The sequence below is a fragment of the Podarcis melisellensis genome, assembly GCF_964234715.1.
Source record: "Podarcis melisellensis genome assembly, chromosome: 16".
NCBI lineage: Eukaryota > Metazoa > Chordata > Lepidosauria > Squamata > Lacertidae > Podarcis > Podarcis melisellensis.
In genome coordinates this window covers 25,087,230-25,109,538 of record NC_138533.1, presented here as the reverse complement: position 1 = coordinate 25,109,538, position 22,309 = coordinate 25,087,230, and the positions used below count along the sequence as shown (strand labels likewise).

The following is a 22,309-nucleotide window of genomic DNA, read 5'->3' as shown; positions in this document are numbered from 1 at the left end:
ACTGGCTAGGTCTGCTCTCTGGGGAGAGCCAGGCCCTGCGGTTTCTGCTTAAAAAGGTATGCAGAAAACAGCACACACACACATATACACACAACTTGTTAGAGGCATGCAGAAAAGAGATGTGTGTGTAGGGAGGGGGGACGGCGGAATCCATCTTGCTGAAATTTCAGTTGCATCAATGGGTTGTTGAAAACGGGATTTAATGAAGCTAAGGATCTTTGTCATTCTTGAACTGCGGAAGCTGCCCTCTTAAGGGACGAGAATGAAAGCTTCCGCTGACGAATTGACCCCAGAAACTTGCAAATGGGGATGGCCAAAATTTTTCAATCATCTTTCCAATCTTCAATTCAGTTCCCTTCATTTCTATTTCCATTCACACATCCTGGTTTTCTGGGTTTTTTAAAATTAAAAGAAAATCCAGAATAAAATTCATCTGCACGAATTTCCCCACCATGCATGTTTTTATGTGCAATTTCCCCTGATCTGCAGATTTTTGCAAAGCCATTTCCCTCAATAGAATGCATCCCCCCCACACACATTATTTTCACTAATATATGCATTGTCTAAAATCCCTGGTAGAGGGTCACGTTAAGGGTAGCCAAATTCTGTGCGATTGCCATAAAACTTAGGGAACAAGCTGTGCTATCATAATGATTAAGGCCTTAAATGATACTATAATTTTAGGTTATATGTTAGTGACTAAGTTTTAATTTATATATTTTTTAACTGTTGCTATATCCGTAGTGTCCCTGTTATACCTAATTGCAAATTCAAATGTATCCCTATCGAGTTTTATGACTTCCTTGATATTGTATGTGGGCTGGAACTAGTCTGTGACCGAAATAATAATTCACTTCAATTCAATTAAATATATGCATTTAAATACACACAATAGTATATGCATTTTCGTAAACATTGCTTGGCTGGAGAACTGCGCTGCGACTTTAAGAATTTTGAATGTAAGTAGAACCTGCTGGATCAGGCCCATGGCCCATCTAGTCCAGCATCCTGTTCTCACGGGGGCAAACCAGAACAAGTGAAATTCAGAAGTATTACTGCCTCTGACCAGGGAAGCAGAGGATAAGCATTGTGGCTAGTAGCATTGAAAGCCTTATCCTTCATGAACTTGCCTAATTCTCTTTTGTTGGGTAATCCAGGATTCTGATATTATATGAAACAGAGAGTCCTGTTTGGGCCATCGCCTTGCCCTCTGGCTTTTCCCAGCCCCAATATTCTACTGAATGTTCTCATGATATAACTTTTAGTTCACCCCTCCAAGTCAGCTAGGGTTGCCATATTTCAAACAGTGAAAATCCAAACAGATTATTATTATTCTTTAGGATAATCACCCAAAATGACACTACTGACATGGATTTCCTTAAGTCTGGATTTTCTTGCACATTTTACTGATTTCTGCCCGGACACTGCTTCTGAATGCAGGATTCTGGATATGTCTGGGGAAATTCCAGATGTATGGCAACCCTAAAGTCAGTCCTATGTCCCAGTGGAAGGGGAAGCAAGAGCCCTTGGCCAAAGAAGTAACACTCAGGGTATACAGTCAGGTATTGTCAGGGAACGTGCTGAGGAAAGCTGTACTGAGGAAGGATGTGGTGGGAGCCTCCCCCTCCCCCCCCCCGTTCCTGCTCCTGAATCTTCCCAAAAGCCAAAGGACAGTATAGATTTGGAACAATGGTTTGCAGAGGTACATAGTTCAGAAGGCAGAAGCTGGGAAATACTGGATAAGGAGCAGCTAGGGGAAGAAACAGTAGAAGAGAGGGAGTTAACAGATTCTGGATAATATCCAACCCCCTCCCCCAAAGTCCAGGAGAGCTCAGAAAGTGTCAGAACAGAAAGCACAGAGGCTACAAACTCAGATTGCAAGACGTAGGAGTGACATGGATTATTAGGGATGGAGGGGGGGTGACCTTAATTGGCAGCACCGCCATTCTGGTTAGATGCTTTTTTTGTCCTTAGCTGTGTTTATTAAATAAACTAAAGGTAAAGGTAAAGGGACCCCTGCCTGTACGGGCCAGGCTTGCCAGACTCTGGGGTTGTGCGCCCATCTCACTCAAGAGGCCAGGGGCCAGCGCTGTCCGAAGACACTTCCGGGTCACGTGGCCAGCGTGACATCGCTGCTCTGGCGAGCCAGAGCTGCACACGGAAACACCATTAACCTTCCCGCTAGAAAGCGGTCCCTATTTATCTACTTGCACCCGAGGGTGCTTTCGAACTGCTAGGTTGGCAGGCGCTGGGACCGAGCAGCGGGAGCGCACCCCGCCGCGGGGATTCGAACCGCCGACCTTTCGATCGGCAAGCCCTAGGCGCTGAGGCTTTTACCCACAGAGCCACCCTCGTCCCTCATTAAATAAATAAACTAACTGGTAATAATTCCCTTTCATTTTATGGCCATGGGGAAATAATAATAATAATAATAATAATAATAATAATAATAATAATAATAATAATAATTTATATCCCACCCTCCCCAGCCAAACCAGGCTCAGGGCAGCTAACATCAAAGTATATAACACATTAAAACATAAAATCCAGCAGTCGACTGAAATACAGCTTAAAATCAGAATAAATTAGAATAAATCACCAGGCTCAGCTATTTGTATGAGCCAGTGAGAAGAGTTAGAGAGGCCACTTATATGCAAGGTCTTGTAGAAAGAAGGGGGTCAGACTAGACCCCAAACAAAGGTCTGGCAGAACAGCTCCGTCTTGCAGGCCTTGTGTCAAGTCCCACAGGGCCCTGGTTTCTTGCGACAGAGCATTCCACCAGACTGGGGCCAGGGCCGAAAAGGCCCTGGCTCTGGTTGAGGCCAGTCTAACCTCCTTGAGGCCCGGGACCTCCAAGCCGATTCACCGAAACCTGAGAGATATTGTCACCCACAGGTCTGACATTCATGTCACCAAAATTTCTCAGGGCTCTTCCTGAAGCAGAATTGGAATCTGCCACCCAATATGTTCCTCTGATCTTACATCATCTCCATCAGAGTCTTCATTGGGGAGTTGGGTCTGTTTTGCCTGGAGAAGACAAGACTGAAAGTTGATATGATAGCTTCAAAGATCTCCATCTGCCTCCATGGAAGATGGAGCTAGCTTGTTTTCTGCTGTTCTAGAGTGTAGGACATCTGGAACCAATGGATTCAAATGGCCAGAAAGGAGATTCCAACTAAACGTTAGGTAAAACCTCCTGACATTAAGAGCCAATTGACAGTGGAACAGACTTCAGAAGGTGGTGGACTCTTCTACAGTGGAGGCTTTTAAATGGACATTGGAGGACTGTCAGGGATTCTTTGGCCGTGATTCCTGAATTTCTTTTTTTTTTAAATGATATTTTATTGAGTTTTAGAGAAGATTAACAATCAACAAAAATCGCAAAAACAGCAAAAAACAAACATCAAAAATGCAAACAAAACAGAGAAAGAAAAAAAACATAGAAAAAGATTTAACATAAAAAGAAAAAAGAAGAAAAACTCTTTTTCAATTTAATAACCTTTAAAACCTTATTTTCTTTACTTCCACCCGCCTTCCTTTCTTGTATTCCACTTTAAAAATTATTTCAGTAAGCTCATTCGTTATTCATTTTCATCCTTTATCCCTCCCTTTGTACTCTTATTTATCTTAGTCACTAGAACCCCTTCATTTAATTTTCAATGCCTTCAGCATTCATAAATTTTACAATGTTTTTGTAAATAAGCTTTAAACTTCTTCCAATCCTCTTCCACCTGCTCTTCTCCTTGATCTCAGATTCTGCCGGTCATTTCTGCCAGTTCCATATAGTCTATTAGTTGCATCTGCCATTCTTCCAGGGTGGGTAGGTCTTGCGTCTTCCAGTACTTTGCAATAAGTATTCTTGCTGCTGCTGTAGCATACATAAAAAATGTTCTATCCTTCTTTGACACCAATTGGCCGACCATACCCAGGAGAAAGGCCTCTGGTTTCTGTGATTCCTGAATTTCAGGGGGCTGGACTAGATGACCTTGGGGTATCTTCCAGCTCTACAATTCTCTGATTCTAATGCCACCAAGCTTTCTCAGGGCTCTTTCTTCAGAAAAACTGGGATCTGCCCTCCTATATGTCCTTCTGATCTTACATCATCTGCATCCCAATCTTTTTGCATACTTTTATTTATCTCTGTGCCTTTCAAATAACTAACCATCATGCCAGGATCCGATCCTCCTCGGATTCTTAATTGACTTGCTGTTGCAAATGATGCCTATCATCTTCCCTCTACAGCTTGCATCAACTATAAACTAATTTAGGGCCTGAAAGCTTCCATTTCTTTTCCCTCCCAGCCTGACTAATTTACTGTTCACCATAAAACTTCTGTCCGTATGCAGAAATGTATGTTCCTCTTCACCTCTCTGTAGCAGGAGAGGAAACACAGGGAAGAGACGGCGCTGCAAAGGCACAAAATATTTCACTGGTTTTTGGCATGCTGACATATGTTCCCCATTCGTAACATTGTCTCGGATTTCTACTTGTTGCGCCATTATTTTTTGTGAAGTTGCTGACCCTGTCCCTGTGAGTTATAGTTGCCTATTCAGTCCACATTTTTCTCTGAGCTCACCAGCTATAATTTTTATAGGATCCTATATTTGTACATTTTAGGGTTGGCCGGAAGCCATTTGCCCAAATAATTCTGCTAGAAAAAGGCTGTTTAGACACCGATCATCAACTTAGTGTCAATCAGGGCTTTTTTTTCAGCCGGAACTTGCCGGAACTTAGTTCTGACACCTCTCAGGTGGTTGCCATCGCCATTACAATGGTACCTTGGTTCTCAAACTTAATCCGTTTCGGAAGTCCATTCCAAAACCAAAACGTTCCAAAACCAAGGTGTGCTTTCCCATAGAAAGTAATGCAAATTGGATTCATCCATTCCAGACTTTTAAAAACAACACTCAAACAGCAATTTAACATGAATTTTACTATTGAACGAAGCGACTGATCCATAAAATGAAAGCAATAATCAATGTACTGTACTATGAAATAAAAAAGACAGTTTTGTAGATGATATATATTAAAAAAAACTTTTCCCCCCTTACTTGCACTGATGATGGCCATTGTTTGGATGGGGGGCTTTTATCCATTTCCGTAGTCACACAATCAATCAGTCAATCAATCAATCAATCAATCAATCAGTCAGTCAGTCAGTCAGTCAGTCAGTCAATCAAAAAAGCCTCAAAAACAAAAAGGCAAATTAATAGCAAAAACAAAAGCACCAAACTTAATCAGTTCTGGAAGTCCATTTGACTTCCGAAATGTTTGAAAACCAAGGCACAACTTCTGATTGGTGCAGGCGCCCCAGAAACAATAGCCGACAGCCGCATTGGAGGTTCAGCTTCCGAAAAACATTTGAAAACCGGAACACTTATTTCCGGGTTTTTGGTGTTTGAGAACCAAAGCATTTGAGTACCAAAGCGTTTGAGAACCAAGGTACCACTGTATAAGAGAGCAAGGGAGGTGTTCATAGTGACCTCTGGCACCTCTTTTTCTAGAAAAATAGCACTGGTCTGTCAATCACAGGTTGTTCATAGGCTTTCTTGCACCATCCTTTCCCTCATGTCAACACTGGGTGGGGTTCATATGCTGGAGGGGCATAGAAGTGAGGGTAGTTTTATCAAACCTTGCTGTATGACCACAGCATGCAGCTGGAAACTGGCTCAGAAAATTGGAGTGATTAGATGTTCCTATTTTAAAACTCACTTGCCTGAGCTTGTTTGATCAGGCTAATTTGGTTCCAGTTCTGTTGATTGGCAGGTCTTCTAGTTATTATGTTTTCATAAATATAACCTGTTGCCCATATTTTTGTTTGTCTTGAGACTTCTTCGGTGAGATGGAAATCTGCCCAGCAGGACACCCCTGTTCTCTTGAATTATCTTTTTCCCCCGTTGTTGTTGTTTAGTCGTTTAGTCGTGTCCGACTCTTCGTGACCCCCATGGATCAGAGCACGCCAGGCACTCCTGTCTTCCACTGCCTCCCACAGTTTGGTCAAACTCATGCTGGTAGCTTCGAGAACACTGTCCAGCCATCTTGTCCTCTGTCGTCCCCTTCTCTTTGTGCCCTCCATCTTTTCCAACATACAAGGGTCTTTTCCAGGGAGTCTTCTCTTCTCATGAGGTGGCCAAAGCACTGGAGCCTCAGCTTCAGGATCTGTCCTTCCAGTGAGCACTCAGGGCTGATTTCCTTAAGAATGGAGAGGTTTGATCTTCTTGCAGTCCATGGGACTCTCAAGAGTCTCCTCCAGCACCATAATTCAAAAGCATCAATTCTTTGGCAATCAGCCTTCTTGATGGTCCAGCTCTCACTTCCATACATCACTACTGGGAAAACCATAGCTCCCCCCCTTTAATTTTTTAACCTTCTTATTTTGTGTCTGCTACTCTCATCCTCCCCTTTTATTGGTGTGCAACAAAGCAGAGATCTCCTTGCATCCCTCCTGGCTTTTGATAACGCTCCATTTGATGACTTCCACCTCCTCACTCATTCACACAGCCACCTTCCTCAGGAGTTTGCAGAAAACAGACATTTCTGGCAGTACCACACTTTGGGCAAGGTATTATAACTTGGGAGCAGCAAATAATACTGATCATTAGACGGCCTGATTGTCAGCTGACCCCTAATTCCGAATGTGATTTCTTATATGTTTGGTGAAAATGTTGCAAGGGCGGAAACATCCCAGAAAGCGGTCACAGACACAGTTTATGAAATTATATGTGTTGGTTCACCTATGCATCCATTGATATCCTTCAAAACTCTACAAAGCAAATAGCATTTGTGGGAAATTACAGTGCAGTCCTGTATGCATTGATCTTTCTGTGTGGTACCACCTGTTCGTTGGAACTCCCTGCCCATTTAATATTAGGCAGGGAACTTCAGCAGCTTAAAAACATTCCCATCCCCCTTCAGCAAGCCCACGCAGTCATATGCAATCATAGAATTGTAGAGTTGGAAGGGACCTGGGTCCAATCCTCTGCAATGCAGGAATCTCGATTATTGTGTATAGTAGTTTTAAGATTGCTGAATACACACACACACATGTTAACTTGTTTTTAATGTTTGCTTTTAAAAAAAAATACATTTTCATTAAAGATTTCTTGGTTTATAAACATGTGTGCAATGTCTCTTTTTTCAAGTTATGTTTTCTACAGCTTCATTTGTTGAGACAATAGTGTTCCATTATTAAGAAAAGGGGGAAAGAGGGGGAGAGGGGAATGGTGAGTGGGGTGAGGTGGGGTGGCAATGCTTCTATTCTACTTAGCATATATGTGGGGTTTTGTGTCAGCATCACTTGTGTGGGTTCTCTTTGCTATTCACTTGTACAGTGGTATCTTGGGTTACAAACGCTTTGGGTTACAAACACTTTGGGTTACAAACTCCGCTAACCAGGAAGTAGTTGCTCTGGGTTGCGAACTTTGCCCCAGGATGAGAACGGAAATCGTGTGGTGACGGCGAGGCGGCAGTGGGAGGCCCCTCAGGTTAAGAACGGTTTCAGGTTAAGAACGGACCTCTGGAATGAATTAAGTTTGTAACCCGAGGTGCCACTATATTTCTTTGGTGGTGAGAGAAGTTGGGGGTTGGTTTTCTTTGATAGACTGTAGTGAAATTTGTTTTCGTGTGTGAGTGGTGTGTGTGTGTGTGTGTGTGTGTTTGGATCAGGTTAGCCAGATTGATTCGAATGCTGTTGGCGGGTTCTTGTTGTTGTCTTGTTGGGTTGTGTATGTGATAAAGGGGAACCATAGGTGAAGGCATCTTGTATTAGTCCCCGTGTCAGTTTCAGTTTGTTGGTTAGTTTTTCTAATCCAGCTGTTTCCCATACTATTTGATACCATTGGTCCATGCTTACTCCTGACAGGTCTCTCCAGTGTCTGGCTATGATGCTTCTAGCTGCTGAGAGTAGGTGGGCTATGAGCTCTTTGTGTTGTGAGTGGGCATTATTGTCTTGGAAGTTGTTTAGTAGGGCCAGTTCTGGGGTGACTTCTAATACTGGCCTATTTCTTGTATGATTGATGTCCAGAAGAGTTGGATTTTAGGACATTTAATGTTTGCTTTTATTTGTATTTTTGAGATGACTGCTTTAGATTGTCCCTTATAAACTGCTCAGACATTTGTTTTTCAACTTTGCAAGCGGTATACAAATTTTGTAAAACAAATAAACTGCTATTTGGAGGCATTCTGCCAAAGCCACCATATCACACCTACAATCGCATCACAATTCCACACCCTTTTCTCCCTCTTATTCTTCTTTGTGGTATTTGCATGTCATTAGGATTATGGAAAGCAACTCAGACGCTGCAGCAATAAGCAGATGAACCAATTCCAAAATTAATTTTAGAAATTCTCAGAGTTGAACTGGAATGAAAGAGGACTTGAAATGAAGCACAGAGTGAAATCCAGGAATGGAAGCTGCTGATTCTAGTCCCACATTGAGCTTTAAAATAAAGGAAAAAGAAAGAGTTGATCCCAAGACTTACAAAGGAGACTGTGCAAAGAGATTCCAAAGGGTGTCATACTAAAGGCCCAGTTTCTACATGGAACAGAGCTCGTGATAAGATGGTAACTGCAAAAGGCCTTCACCTGCAAAGCACACAATGATCGGCTGGATATATAAGGGGTGAGATAATCTTTCAGGTATCCTGTACCCAGGCTTCAGGGGGCTTTATAGACCAGAACCAGCACATTGAATGTACACCAATAGCTAAGAAGTAGGTGATTGTTAAGTTGTGGGTGAACATATCAGACAACACAGCGATTTCTTCAAACAGCTCTTGTTTATTCACAGGCCAGGACAGAACTGAACTGAAGGGCTCAGTCAGCCTGCTTATATAGCGCTCCAGTACCACGTTACTGTAACAACTTTCTAAAACTATCCAATCACTGAACGTCACTTTCAATCCTTCATTTGCATAACTATCTACAGTATCCCCCTGCTGGCCCAGGGTGAGAACTTCAGTACATAACAGTGATATTTTGCACAAACCACAAGGGCAGCCCCTCATTGTCAGGGACTGATCTGAGGTGGAGTACGCTCCCCTCCTCCTGCTCTTCCCGAGAAGAGGGAGACAGTACAGATTTATAACAGTGGTTTGCAGAATGTCAGGAGTCCAGTTCCCAGCTTGATAATACAGTGAGCATAGTTAATTTTAAAAGATGCTTTATTGTCAAAATGAACAGATAGCTCTGGACATCTTAACACAGCCTCCGCCATCATCAGTCAAGATGACCCTTCTGAAGACACCTTCCGGTTACAGAAGATATTGAACTTTCTCACTTTGCGCCTCTTGCTTTGTTTCCGGTCTAACAGCCCTCCCCTTAGCCTACTCTTAGGAGGGACTGGCTCAGCTCCAATCTCTTCTGGTTCTGACAAACTGCTTCCTTCTCTGTTTGCACCAGTTTCCACTTCTTGAGAGGGTTGGCTGGGTTCCGGCCCACTCTCAGCCATTCCCTTATTAACCGGCATTCCAAGGGGCAGGGGAGTTGGCACTAGCCGATGCTCATCTTGCCTGGCAGTTAACCCTGTATGTTCCTGGCTGCTTTCTTCAGCTGGTTGCAAACCTTCACTGGGAGCTGGCTGCAAACCATCACTGGGAGCTGGCTCATTCATGACACCAAAGGTCATAGTTCGGAGGCTGCAGAGGGGAGAAACTGGGAAATATTGGAAGAAGCAGCAACAGGAGAGAAACAGCTGACAGACTCAGTGTCTTTAGACAGCATTCCTGACCCCCCAACACTTCTCCCAGGACCCGGCGTGCATTGAGAGTAGTAGAGCAGAAAGCTCAGGGGCAGAAAGCACAGATTAACTGATGCAGGGATGATGTAGAATAGGAGGGATGGAGGGGGTGGGACTTGGAGCAACGCCATTACCTGAGAGGTGTCACCATCCGCCTCTCTCTGTGAATATTGAATAAAATACCATGGTAAGAACGTCTTGTTTTCCCATTTCTGGCTGCCAGCCGTGAGGGAGGGGACTGGCTTCCCTGAAGCCATGGCATTCATAGAGCACATTGCAGTAGAAGTCACCTTGTAATTGGCAGTGATTCCTGCATTGCAGGGGATTGGACTAGATGACTCCTGGGTGTCCCCTTCCAACTCTACAATTCTATGATTGCCCAATTTTCCTCTTCCCTGCTCCCCACTGCGATACAAATCAAATGGTGAGAGTCATACAAATCAAGTGTCTTCCCCCCTTCCAGAAAAAAAAAAGCTGGGAAATTGCATCCTTCCCAGTCCTCTTTACATGCCACACAATAAAGCTTGAGCATTTAACTGCTGGATCAATCGCTCAAGGATTCCAACGTCATGCCTCTCTTTTAAAATGAAAAAATTCCGTTCCCCTGGAAATGTGATGTGCCCTAGAAATGACTCCAGGGCTCAGAAGTCTTGCAAGAGACCAATGAATTATACAGACAATTGTCTGCTGAGGTGTTTGCATTAATTCCAATGTCCCTCCCCTAACCCCCCCCCCAAAAAAAAGCACAGAAGAATGAAAATAATGTCTGTTTCACTCCTGGTTCCTTCAAAACACTTTATTGTCATTCAAAGGAGAATCAGCCAAAAGGGAGAAGGCAAACAAGACATCAGGGAACTGTTCCAGTTTTGATGACTTGAGTTTTACACACACACATATCCAATTTTTGATATTTAAAACCTTAAGCCTCTTGGCTCCATGCTGAGAGCATCTGCAATATTTCCAGATCTAAGTATTCTTCTTATCATCAACATCATCATCATCCGCTCCTTTACCCTAACTAACTGAGCTATCCACCACACTGTCTCTTTTTAGTGACTTTTTATCCAAAGGCCTCTAAGCAACTTAAAACATGTTTAAGAAAACTTAATAAAAACCATTACAGTGGTACCTTGGTTCTCAAACTTAATCCGTTCCAGAAGTCCATTCCAAAACCAAAGCGTTCCAAAACCAAGGCACGCTTTCCCATAGAAAGTAATGCAAAATGGATTAATCCGTTCCAGACTTTTAAAAAGAAACCCTAAAACAGCAATTGAACATGAATTTTACTATCTAACGAGACCATTGATCCATAAAATGAGAGGAATAAACAATGTACTGCAGTCACACAATCGGTCAGTCAGTAGCTGAACTGAGTTCCACACAGTCACAAAAGCAAAACAAAAAAGCCACAAAAATAAATAGCAAAAACAGACAGACTTCAGCATAACACTCAAAACGGAAGTGTGGCACTCAAATTGGAAGCATAACACTCAAAACAGAGCACGTTTGGCTTCCCAAAACAGTTCACAAACTGGAACGCTTACTTTTGGGTTTGCAGAGTTTGGGTTCCAAGTTGTTTTTAGTACCAAGGCATTTGAGAACCAAGATACCACTCTAAAAGCAACCAACACCCCATTCTGTAACAGCCACAAGAAGGTTTGACAACAGCTTGGTAACAAAACAACTCCATCTCAGTCTATTGAAAAGCCTTGGTGGGGTGGAGAGGCAAATCTTTACCTGGCACCAAAACTACATCAGCTTGAAGCTCCAAGCAGATCTCGCTGGTTTATGATTAAAAATAATTATTTAGCATCAGTGCATCCAAAACAGTTTTCATAAAGCTCTGGAGGTGTGCTGGAGTTGGCAGATTTTCATGGGTGATCTAAAGGCAAGGCTTCTTTCATTTGCATAATATGCAGATTTTGAAAGGTGGAGAGGGATCACTAGGGGAAGAAGAGCGTTTGGATGGCAAAGGGGAAAGCTTGCGAAAGGAAGAGAGTGGAAACAGTCCAGGCTGTTTCAGAGGCTGATGGTCTCTGGAATTAACCCGGGAGAAATGTGTGCACAGAGCTGGATTATGACCAGACCTGAAAATGAATTTCTTTTTAATGCCCCACAACCAATTTTCAAACTCCCCCTGTGCTTTAAATTCAAAAATCTGAATGGAATTAAGGGTAGAAAGAGAATGAATTTGTAAAAAAAAAAACAAATTACAAATGTATGAAGGCCAGCTTTCATAACTTAACCTTTTGGAAAGCAAATTGAAATGCATTTTCTTTTAATGAATCCTTTACCCTAGAATTTGCAACTCTTGAATATGAATTGACTGGAGAACAGCACTGCAAAATTCAGAGTTGCGGATTTTGAAGAACAGCTGTTTTTCATAGAACCAAAGAATTGTACAGTTGGAAGGGACCTCTTAAGTAATCTAGTCCAACTTCCAAGAGACTACTCTGGATTGACCATTGGGGGGAAAGGGGGAAAGCTCCTGTCTCGAGAGACAATGGAATTCACTTCTGGAGGTGAAGTCAAACCACAGAACCAGAGTGACACACACCCATACCCCTGTATTGTGTGTATGGAGGTCCTGGGCTGCCCAGACATCAAGACCACCCCCACTTGGTCTTGCTGATGGGGTCCAAAGGAAAGCAGAGCAATATGTTTGGCACTTGCTTGGCTGCAGGTGTTGCAGGAAAGAGGCATACAAGACGTCATCCAACAGTCTTAGGGACTCCATTCTGGATTTGTGTAGGGTTTACTCCTTAGCCTTTTCTTCTTCCCACAAGGCAGTGGAAGTTTAGGATCAGAGTTTTCCGTCTCCTAGATGGGCTACCATCTAGTGTGATGTAGTGGTTAAGAGCGGTGGACTCATAATCTGGTGAACAGGGTTCGCTTCCCCACTCCTCCCCATGCAGTTGCTAGGTGACCTTGGACTAGTCACACTTCTCTGAAGTCTCTCAGCCTCATTCACCTCACAGAGTGTTTGTCGTGGGGGAGGAAGGGAAAGGAGATGGTTAGCCACTTTGAGACTCCTTAGGGTAGTGATAAAGTGGGATATCAAATCCAAACTCTTCTTCTACTTTCCCAGGTTGACGAGCTCCATCTTCCCATCGCTTCCCTCTGCAGCACTTGCAGAAACCGCCTTCTTGACCATTGGACCCACTCTTGGTCTTGCCTGCTCAATCTGCCTGACTGTCTTCTCAAACAGGAGAGGTCCCTAACTCACCGAGGGTTTGAGACCCATCAGCTACCTTCACCTGGTTTAGCCAACCAGTCAAAGCCATTCCCAGGTGTGTGGCTGCTATCACATGCTAGCATTTTCTAGGAGTCACAGCTGAGAGCTGAGTGCAGGGTGGGTACCAAAGGCGGACAACCTACCCCAGATGGAGCATAAACACCCCATACACCCCATTCCAGCTCTACAATTCTATGACATCAGATCAGTGTATGTGTGTCAACAGCCCTAGTTGGAAATGGCCGAATCTCCCTCTGAACCAAAACTTAGTAACCTTCAGAAGCTCCCAAGGGGAACCCCTCTGTTTGCCATCTATCATGCTGCAAGATCCAGCTTCTGGGGGCAGCCTAGGAGGAAATGACTCCTGTTTAATTAGAGGACAGCTTAGTGCTACCTTGTGATGCATATTTAATAACTCCCTCTTCCATCTGCTGCAGCTGCTGAGCTCAGGGTTTTCAAGAGCGCATGAGGCTGGGAAGCTCCCTTTTGATGTTTCCCTCCCTCCCCCCCTCCATTTTAGCTGATTCTCTTTAGGAGCATTGAGGGGCAAAAGGAGATGAACAGCCGGTGATGCTTTGGCGATTCCACCAATGGTGTGGGAGGGAATCACTGTCTGTTGTTGTTGCTGCTGCTGCTGTTGTTTATTAAATTTGCATACCGCCCTATACCCACAGGTCTCAGGGAGGTCACAACATAAAATCACAATGTAAAAACACATCCTGCAAACAGGGAGGGGGCTGAGATTGGACCATTGTGAAATGCCTTTAGCAAAAATCAAGCAAAATCTGTGTACCGCTTTTTTGCAAATGACACCACTAAGTGGTTTACAAAGAATATAGCATATGCAATAAAATCGTCAATTAAGAAAGGTGAAATTTCAAGCAGGGGGTCTTGATTTCTGTCCACACACTGCCCAGCATCTCAAAAGGGAATGACGTCTTCCACCCACAATTTCACAACACTTTCTGACAATTCGACAATTTGATGTTGCTGGATGGAGGGTGAAAGGTCTGTAGCAGTTATACGACTTTTATAACAGGAAAACACCACGGTCAGACTAAGAATTATAGTCTAAACCAGGAAACTTACCAAGCCTTTTGCTGCCGCTGCACCAAATCCACACTTTTTTATTTTGGCTAACTCGGTTGCCAAATGAGGCAGCCACAAGACTACTAGCCCCATTTGAAAGATTTGCAATATCCATAGAAGGACCAAGTATAGCATCCACAATCTATAAAAGTATACTCAGTGCATCGGGGGGTTCATGTGACCCTATTCAACACCAATGGGGATGCGGTTTTGACTATGAGCTTGACCCAGGTCAATGGAACATACTTTGGACAAAAAAAAGTAAGTCTATTTCAGCAAGCAACAGAGAATTAACCCTAAAACTCATATATAAAGGTAAAGGTACCCCTGCCCGTACGGGCCAGTCTTGACAGACTCTGGGGTTGTGCGCCCATCTCACTTAAGAGGCCGGGGGCCAGCGCTGTCCGAAGATACTTCCGGGTCACGTGGCCAGCGTGACAAGCTGCATCTGGTGAGCCAGCGCAGCACACGGAACACCGTTTACCTTCCCGCTGGTAAGCGGTCCCTATTTATCTACTTGCACCTGAAGGTGCTTTCGAACTGCTAGGTTGGCAGGCGCTGGGACCGAACGACGGGAGCGCACCCCGCCGCGGGAATTCGAACCGCCGACCTTTCGATCGGCAAGTCCTAGGCACTGAGGCTTTAACCCATAGCGCCACCCGCGTCCCTAAAATATATAGGTGGTACTTAATCCCTAGAAAGCTGACAAGGATCCACCTTGTTGTCTCACCACATTGCCTTACACCTGGTACATATCTCCACATGTGATGGAAACCTGCAGAAATCCAGCCTTACTGGAATTCGATATCCTGAGAAATTAACAAAACAACAAAACAGCAATGGGAAGTCAAACCAGAATTAGATTGATGAAATATATTTCAAGACAGCAATCTGGATTTACATAATAAAGAATTAATAAGGCATTTATTGCAAGCGGCGAGATGCAACATAACCTGACCTTTGTGGCACAACGATAAACAATGGGTACAAAACGGTTTGGGAAACAGCCCTCCTTGAGAGATTAACAAGCTACAGTTGACACATGGCAAACAACGAAAGATGGCTTTACCCTGCTTGGTTTAATTTAATAACATATGCCAGTATTCCAGAAAACGAACAAACCATCCCCTCCCACAATCAGCATTTGGCTCAATGTGACTGATCTAAATTTAAATGTAAACACAAATTATTACCTTCACTTTGAATCCCCCTTCTACATTCATCAATATACCAGCACTTGGTATTGTTTCATTGTTAACATAAGAGAATACATGACTATTACTCATACTTAATCTAAGCACAATGATAAGGGCATTTAGATGTTGAATGTTATTTGTTAATTCTGTTCTATCCTGTTCCCCCTTTGTTTCTGTTTAAACCAATTCATGAACCAAGCCTTGGGTTTTTAATTATTCTGTGGCCTCTTTCAGTAGGTAGGATGTTTTAAAAAAATATGAACAAGTTTTAGATCTTGCTATGGTTTGTTTTTTATGCTGATTTCAATGTATATGTTATATATTCATTGTCATAAATCACTTTGAGTTACATGGCCTTGGGTCAGGCATTGCAGAGACTAAGTTTAATAAACAAATAAATGCTCTATACTTTTTAATTCTCTTTTTCCCCCCTCCTTTTATGCGGCCGGATAGGACCATGCACAATACTGAAAGACTGTATTTGCTTTGAATATTTTGTAACATCAATTCATCGTCTCTACCTTTCTTTCTTTTAAAATCAATTTTTCTTTTAAAAATGTTCCATTTACTTGACTATCTGAAAGACGTTATCCCGGAAAATGACCGAGAAATAGCATTTAACCTTGTAACTAATGAAAAAGATTATGAAAGCTAAAAACTATATCTCCTAATATACCGTATGTGGATGGTTTGGGGGGCAAATCTGATCTACAGCACAATGGTTAAATTAACTCATTGTAAAAGAGTACATATAAACCAACCTAATAGTTTTATGCTGAAATGGTGTTTGTGGTTTTTTTTTTGTAGTGTTTTGTAATAATACATTGTGCGGCTTTCAACCTGTTGTAATACGAGGAGTATTATCTGCTATAGTGGATTTAATTTAAAATGTATTAAAAAAAGGTTTTGTGACAGCACAATTTGGGATGAGGGGGGGAAGTGTGGAGGGATTTAGATTCATGAATTAAAAAAGGAAGGAAGGAAGGGAAGAAGGGAAGAAGGGAAGAAAGAAAGAAAGAAAGAAAGAAAGAAAGAAAGAAAGAAAGAAAGAAAGAAAGAAAGAAAGAAAGATTTCACTTCTAATCGGATAAAGTCTGCTCCGCTGCCCTGAGTGGAAGCAAAGTTAATATTTGAGTGATGCATTTCCTAAGCTCTGGCTGCCTCCCTTGGGCCAGCCATTGATTGCTGTTTTTTCATGAGCTCCCCCTTCTTTCCCTTCAAAGTCCTCTCTGGACTGCAGAAGTTGCAACTCATTGACATGCCAAGGCATGCACTGCGGCCTTTGAGAAACTGCCAGACTATATGAAGAGCTATTACTAGAAAAAAGAGAAAGGACTCAGTGTGCTGAGGCTGGAGGAGAAGGGGATTAGGAGTCCACAGGGTCACCTCCAAACAAGCAATGCCAGTCAGAGAAGCCAGGAGCGTGGAATACGTTCAGCCCAAAGGCCATATCCCCTCAGAGGCAATTTTCTGAGGGCCGCATGCGAGGGATGGGCAGGGCCGGGGGCAAAAGTTGTCAAGCAAGGGGCATGATCTTTGTTCAGTAGTTCTGCATTCCAGCCAGGCAAAAGATGGACGTTTCCATGCCCTCACCCTCTGTCCTTCAACCCAGGCATTATCACAGTTGAAGGACACCGTTCAAGGACACCACAGCAGACCCTCCAAGTGCCCCTATTTTCCAGGGACAGTCCTGGATTTACAGAAGCAGTCCCAGTTTCTGATTTGATCCCAGAATGTCCCACTTTTCCTTAGAATGTCTCTATTTCCATTGGAGAAATGTTGGAGGGTATGGAGTTATCTGACCCTCAAGCCGTCTGAAGGCAACCCTCTATAGCAGTGATGTCCAACCGTTTGATCACGATCAATAGGTAGATCACCTGGTTGATCCTGGTAGATCGCAGCTGATCGCGGGAAAGTATTGTCCCCTTATCCCACCCCCAGTGCCATGTCCCTCCACTGGCACCACAGGACTGAACGTATGCTTCTGGGTGTCATAAGAAAGCTGCAGAGATAGTGCAGGATAGTACACACCCCAGAAATGATCTCTTTCAGCTTCTGCCTTCTGGAAGAAGGTACAGGGTTATAAAGACTAGGACTAGCTGCCTGAGAAACAGTTTTTATCCGAATGTGATTTTGGTTTTAAACACAGTGTAAGGTAGTCTCTGTGGGAGTATATTGTATTTAATTATGGGGTATCAGAGTTTTTAGGGGGTTAACCAGGCTGGGATAGCAGGCTTGTTGGTTTTTGAATGCCTGATGTTGTTTAGTCGTTTAGTCGTGTCCGACTCTTCGTGACCCCATGGACTTCCGCAGGCATCTGGTTGACCTCTGTGAGGACAGGATTCTTGCCCAGGTGAGTCACTGGCCTGATTCAGCAGGTTCTTTTTATTATTATTATACATTTTTTATTAATTTTAACATATTATTTCCAGCAATCATTTAACATAATTTCTTATACAATATTTTAGACTTCCGTCAACAACTGAAGATTTTCCATTCTTTATCACTTATTCTGCATTTCTTAATTTCTCTATTACTTTAAATTATCATTAACTAATAGTTCTCTTCATAGCCTTCCTTGCAGGTTCTTCTTAAGTTCTAAAACATTCTCTCTCTTTTCATAAAGTTCCGGTGTATTTTATATTCCCATTAAACGATGGAGAATGCTTCTGGGTGGGCGGGGGAGAAAAAAGAATGGGATAAATTTTGCAGAACGGCACGACCACAACTTCCTGAAAATTTCCTTTCCCCCAACGTGGGATCATATTGCAAAGTACATATTGGAACATGGGGATTGGCTAGCAGCTGATCTGGATTTTGTACATATCAAGCTGTTCCTTTAGAGACGATTGCCCGGGATTCATCATGCTCAGCTCACGAAGCAAACCCCGAGTAATGCTGCGATTCAACTTTTACACGTGGAACACTGATGAACAAGTGTCTCGGTGCAGATGGTTTAGGTGTGCTAAGTGGAGATAAGCGCCCAATCCACAATAAACACACATCAAACGACTTAGCAAAGCGCAGTCCCAAAGCCTCACTTAAGGCCGATTCAAGCTTGAATCTCTGTGGAAAATGAAGTTTTGATCCTACAGTCGCCTCGGCTTGAGTCGTTCCTCCTGCCTGGTTTAGAAGTTGCCCTCTGTAGTTCCTGCCAGGGCTTGCGACGGTTGGCCTGCGGTAATTGGGGAAGTCGTTGCGAGATCTGAGCATCTGGCAAGGCGTTCCTTCTTGTTTCTGCCCTATCTCAAAGACAACAGGAATTGGGCATTTTTTTTATACGCTCCATAATGCTGCCATGGCTAAATCCTTTTGCCTCGCTGCAATATTCATGATTTGGTCTGAGATTCCATACGGTGGAACAGTCATGCAGATGGCTGCGCCTTTGATCTTGGTCGTGGCGCTCACAATTAAGTGTGCTGTGTGTTTAACTGTGGAACTCACTCCCACAGGAAGCAGAAGAGCCAGTGTGGTGTAGTGGTTAAGATCAGTAGATTCGTAATCTGGGGAACCGGGTTTGCGTCTCCGCTCCTCCACATGCAGCTGCTGGGTGACCTTGGGCTAGTCACACTTCTCTGAAGTCTCTCAGCCCCACTCACCTCACAGAGTGTTTGTTGTGGGGGAGGAAGGGAAAGGAGAATGTTAGCCGCTTTGAGACTCCTTAGGGTAGTGATAAAGCGGGATATCAAATCCAAACTCCTCCTCCTCCTCTTCATCTTCTTCAGTAACTACCAGCCTATATGGCTTTAAAAGAGAATCAGAAGAACAGGAGGCTACTGATAGCTATGCTTTTCCTCCACGGCTGGAGGCAGCAATGCTTCTGAACACCAGTTGCTGGAAACTGCAGGAGGGGAGAGTGCTCTTGTGTTCGAATCCTGCTTGTGGGTTGGCAGCTGTGAGAACAGGATACTGGAATAGATGGGTCACTGGACTGACCAGGAAGGCTCTTATGTTCTTTTCTCCTGCACCACCATCTCATGATGTAATAATAATAACAATAATAATAATAATAATAATAATAATTTATTATTTATACCCCGCCCATCTGGCTGAGTTTCCCCAGCCACTCTGGGCAGCTCCCAATCAGTGTTAAAAACAGTACAGCATTACATATTAAAAACTTCCCTGAACAGGGCTGCCTTAAGATGTTTTCTGAATGTCAGGTAATTCTTTATCTCTTTGACATCTGATGGGAGGGCGTTCCACAGGGCGGGCGCCACTACCGAGAAGGCCCTCTGTCTGGTTCCCTGTAGCCTCACTTCTCGCAATGAGGGAACCGCCAGAAGGCCCTCGGCGCTGGATCTCAGTGTCCGGGCTGAACGATGGGGGTGGAGACGCTCCTTCAGGTATACAGGACCGAGGCCGTTTAGGGCTTTAAAGGTCAGCACCAACACTTTGAATCGTGCTCGGAAACGTACTGGGAGCCAGTGCAGATCTCTCAGAACCGGTGTTATGTGGTCCCGGCGGCCACTCCCAGTCACCAGTCTAGCTGCCGCATTCTGGATTAATTGCAGTTTCCGGGTCACCTTCAAAGGTAGCCCCACGTAGAGCGTGTTGCAGTAGTCCAAGCGTGAGATAACTAGAGCATGCACCACTCTGGCGAGACAGTCCGCGGGGAGGTAGGGTCTTAGCCTGCGTACCAGGTGGAGCTGGTAGACAGCTGCCCTGGACACAGAGTTAACCTGTGCCTCCATGGACAGCTGTGAGTCCAAAATGACTCCCAGGCTGCGCACCTGGTCCTTCAGGGGCACAGTTACCCAATTCAGGACCAGGGAATCCTCCACACCTGCCCGCCTCCTGTCCGCCAAAAAGAGTACTTCTGTCTTGTCAGGATTCAACCCCAATCTGTTAGCCGCCATCCAACCTCCAACTGCCTCCAGGCACTCACACAGGACCTTCACCGCCTTCACTGGTTCTGATTTAAAGGAGAGGTAGAGCTGGGTGTCATCTGCATACTGATGAACACCCAGTCCAAACCCCCTGATGATCTCTCCCAGCGGCTTCATATAGATATTAAAAAGCATGGGGGAGAGGACAGAACCCTGAGGCACCCCACAAGTGAGAGCCCATGGGTCTGAACACTCACCCCCCCACCACTTTCTGGACACGGCCCAGGAGGAAGGAGCGGAACCACTGTATGACAGTGCCCCCAGCTCCCAGCCCCTCTAGATGGTCCAGAAGGATGTTATGGTCGATGGTGTCAAAGGCCGCTGAGAGATCCAGCAGAACTAGGAAACAGCTCTCACCTTTGTCCCTAGCCCGCCGGAGATCATCAACCAGCGCGACCAAGGCAGTTTCAGTCCCATGGTGAGGCCTGAATCCCGATTGGAAGGGATCCAAATGGTCCGTTTCCTCCAGGCGTGCTTGGAGTTGTTCAGCAACCACCCGCTCAATCACCTTGCCCAAGAATGGCAGATTTGAGACTGGGCGATAGTTGGCCAAATTGGCCGGGTCTAAAGATGTTTTTTTAAGAAGCGGTTTAATGACCGCCTCTTTCAGCGGGTCTGGGAAGGCTCCCTCACAGAGGGAAGCATTCACCACCCCGCAGAGCCCATCGCCCAGCGCTTCCCGGCTCGCTTTTATCAGCCAGGATGGGCAAGGATCAAGGAGACAGGTGGTCGGTTTCACTCGTCCAAGCAGCCTGTCCACATCCTCGGAGGTAACAGATTGGAATTGATCCCATATAACAGGACCAGACAGAACTCTAGCACTCTCCCGCCCTGGCCCTGCTCCCACGGTGGAGTCTACCTCCTTCTGAATCTGAGCGATTTTATCTGCAAAAAACTTTGCAAAAGCATTGCAGGAGATCTTGGGGTCCCTACCAGGCCCCGGTGGTACAGGTGGTTCCGATAAACTGTGAACCACCTGAAAAAGTCTCCTGCTGCTGTTTTCTGCAGATGCAATGGAGGCGGTGAAGAAGGCCCTCTTCGCCGTCGCCATTGCCACTTGGTAGGCTCGACGTTGAGCTCTAACCCGTGTCCGGTCTGATTCAGAATGAGTTTTCCGCCACCGGCGCTCTAGCTGTCTCAACGATTGTTTCATCACCCTCAGCTCCGGGGAAAACCACGGGGCTGTCCGGGCTCCATGCAATCGGAGAGGGCGCTTCGGAGCCAGACAGTCAATTGCCCTGGTTAGCTCCGCATTCCAGCGTGCCACCAGGGAATCAGCTGAAAGGCCATCAACTTGGGATAAAGCATCCCCTACCACTCTCTGGAAGCCAATTGGATCCATTAAGTGGCGGGGGCGGACCATCCGAATCGGTCCCACCTCCCTGCGGAGGGGAAGGGTTGCGGAGAAGTCCAGTTGCACCAGGAAGTGATCTGACCATGGCACTTCTTTTGTTTCGCTTTTAGTTAATGTCAGATCACCAACATCCGTAGAGGTAAACACCAAGTCTAAGGCATGTCCGTGGCTATGAGTTGGGCCAGACTTATTCAGGGACAGCCCCATGGAGGCCATGCTTTCCACGAAGTCCCGAGCGGCCCCTTGTAAGGTCGTGTCGGCATGGATGTTAAAATCCCCCAGGACAACCAAGCTAGGTGTCTCCAGGAGCATATCCGCCACGACCTGAAGCAGCTTGGGCAGGGAATCCTTGGTGCAGCGGGGAGGTCGGTACACCAGTAGGAATCCTGTACTGCCCCTATTGCCCAACTTCCAGAACATGCACTCAGAAAACTGGGTCTTCCCAATATGACGCCTGGTGCAGACTAATGACTTCCTAAAAATCACTGCAACCCCCCCCCCTCCCCGCCCACATGACCGGGGTCATAATAATAATAATAATAATAATAATAATAATAATAATAATAATAATAATTTATTACTTATACCCTGCCGGGCCTCCCAGGCCACTCTGGGTGGCTTCCAACCGGATATTAAAAACACAATAAAACATCAAACATTAAAGTCTTCCCTAAACAGGGCTGCCTTCTAAAAGTCAGATACAGTGGTACCTCGGGGTTACATACGCTTCAGGTTATAGACTCCACTAACCCAGAAATAGTACCTCGGGTTAAGAACTTTGCTTCAGGATGAGAACACAAACCATGCTCT

At 44.7% G+C, this 22,309-nt stretch overlaps 1 long non-coding RNA gene across 1 annotated transcript in view; it reads left to right on the top strand.

The window, feature by feature from the left end:
* The first annotated feature begins 7,580 nt into the window (after window positions 1-7,580).
* Window positions 7,581-22,309, top strand: part of LOC309359145 — a 368,574-nt gene continuing 353,845 nt past the window's right edge. The window contains exon 1 of the long non-coding RNA XR_014163730.1: window positions 7,581-7,709. This is a non-coding gene — a long non-coding RNA (uncharacterized lncRNA). The remainder of the gene's footprint in view (window positions 7,710-22,309) is intronic.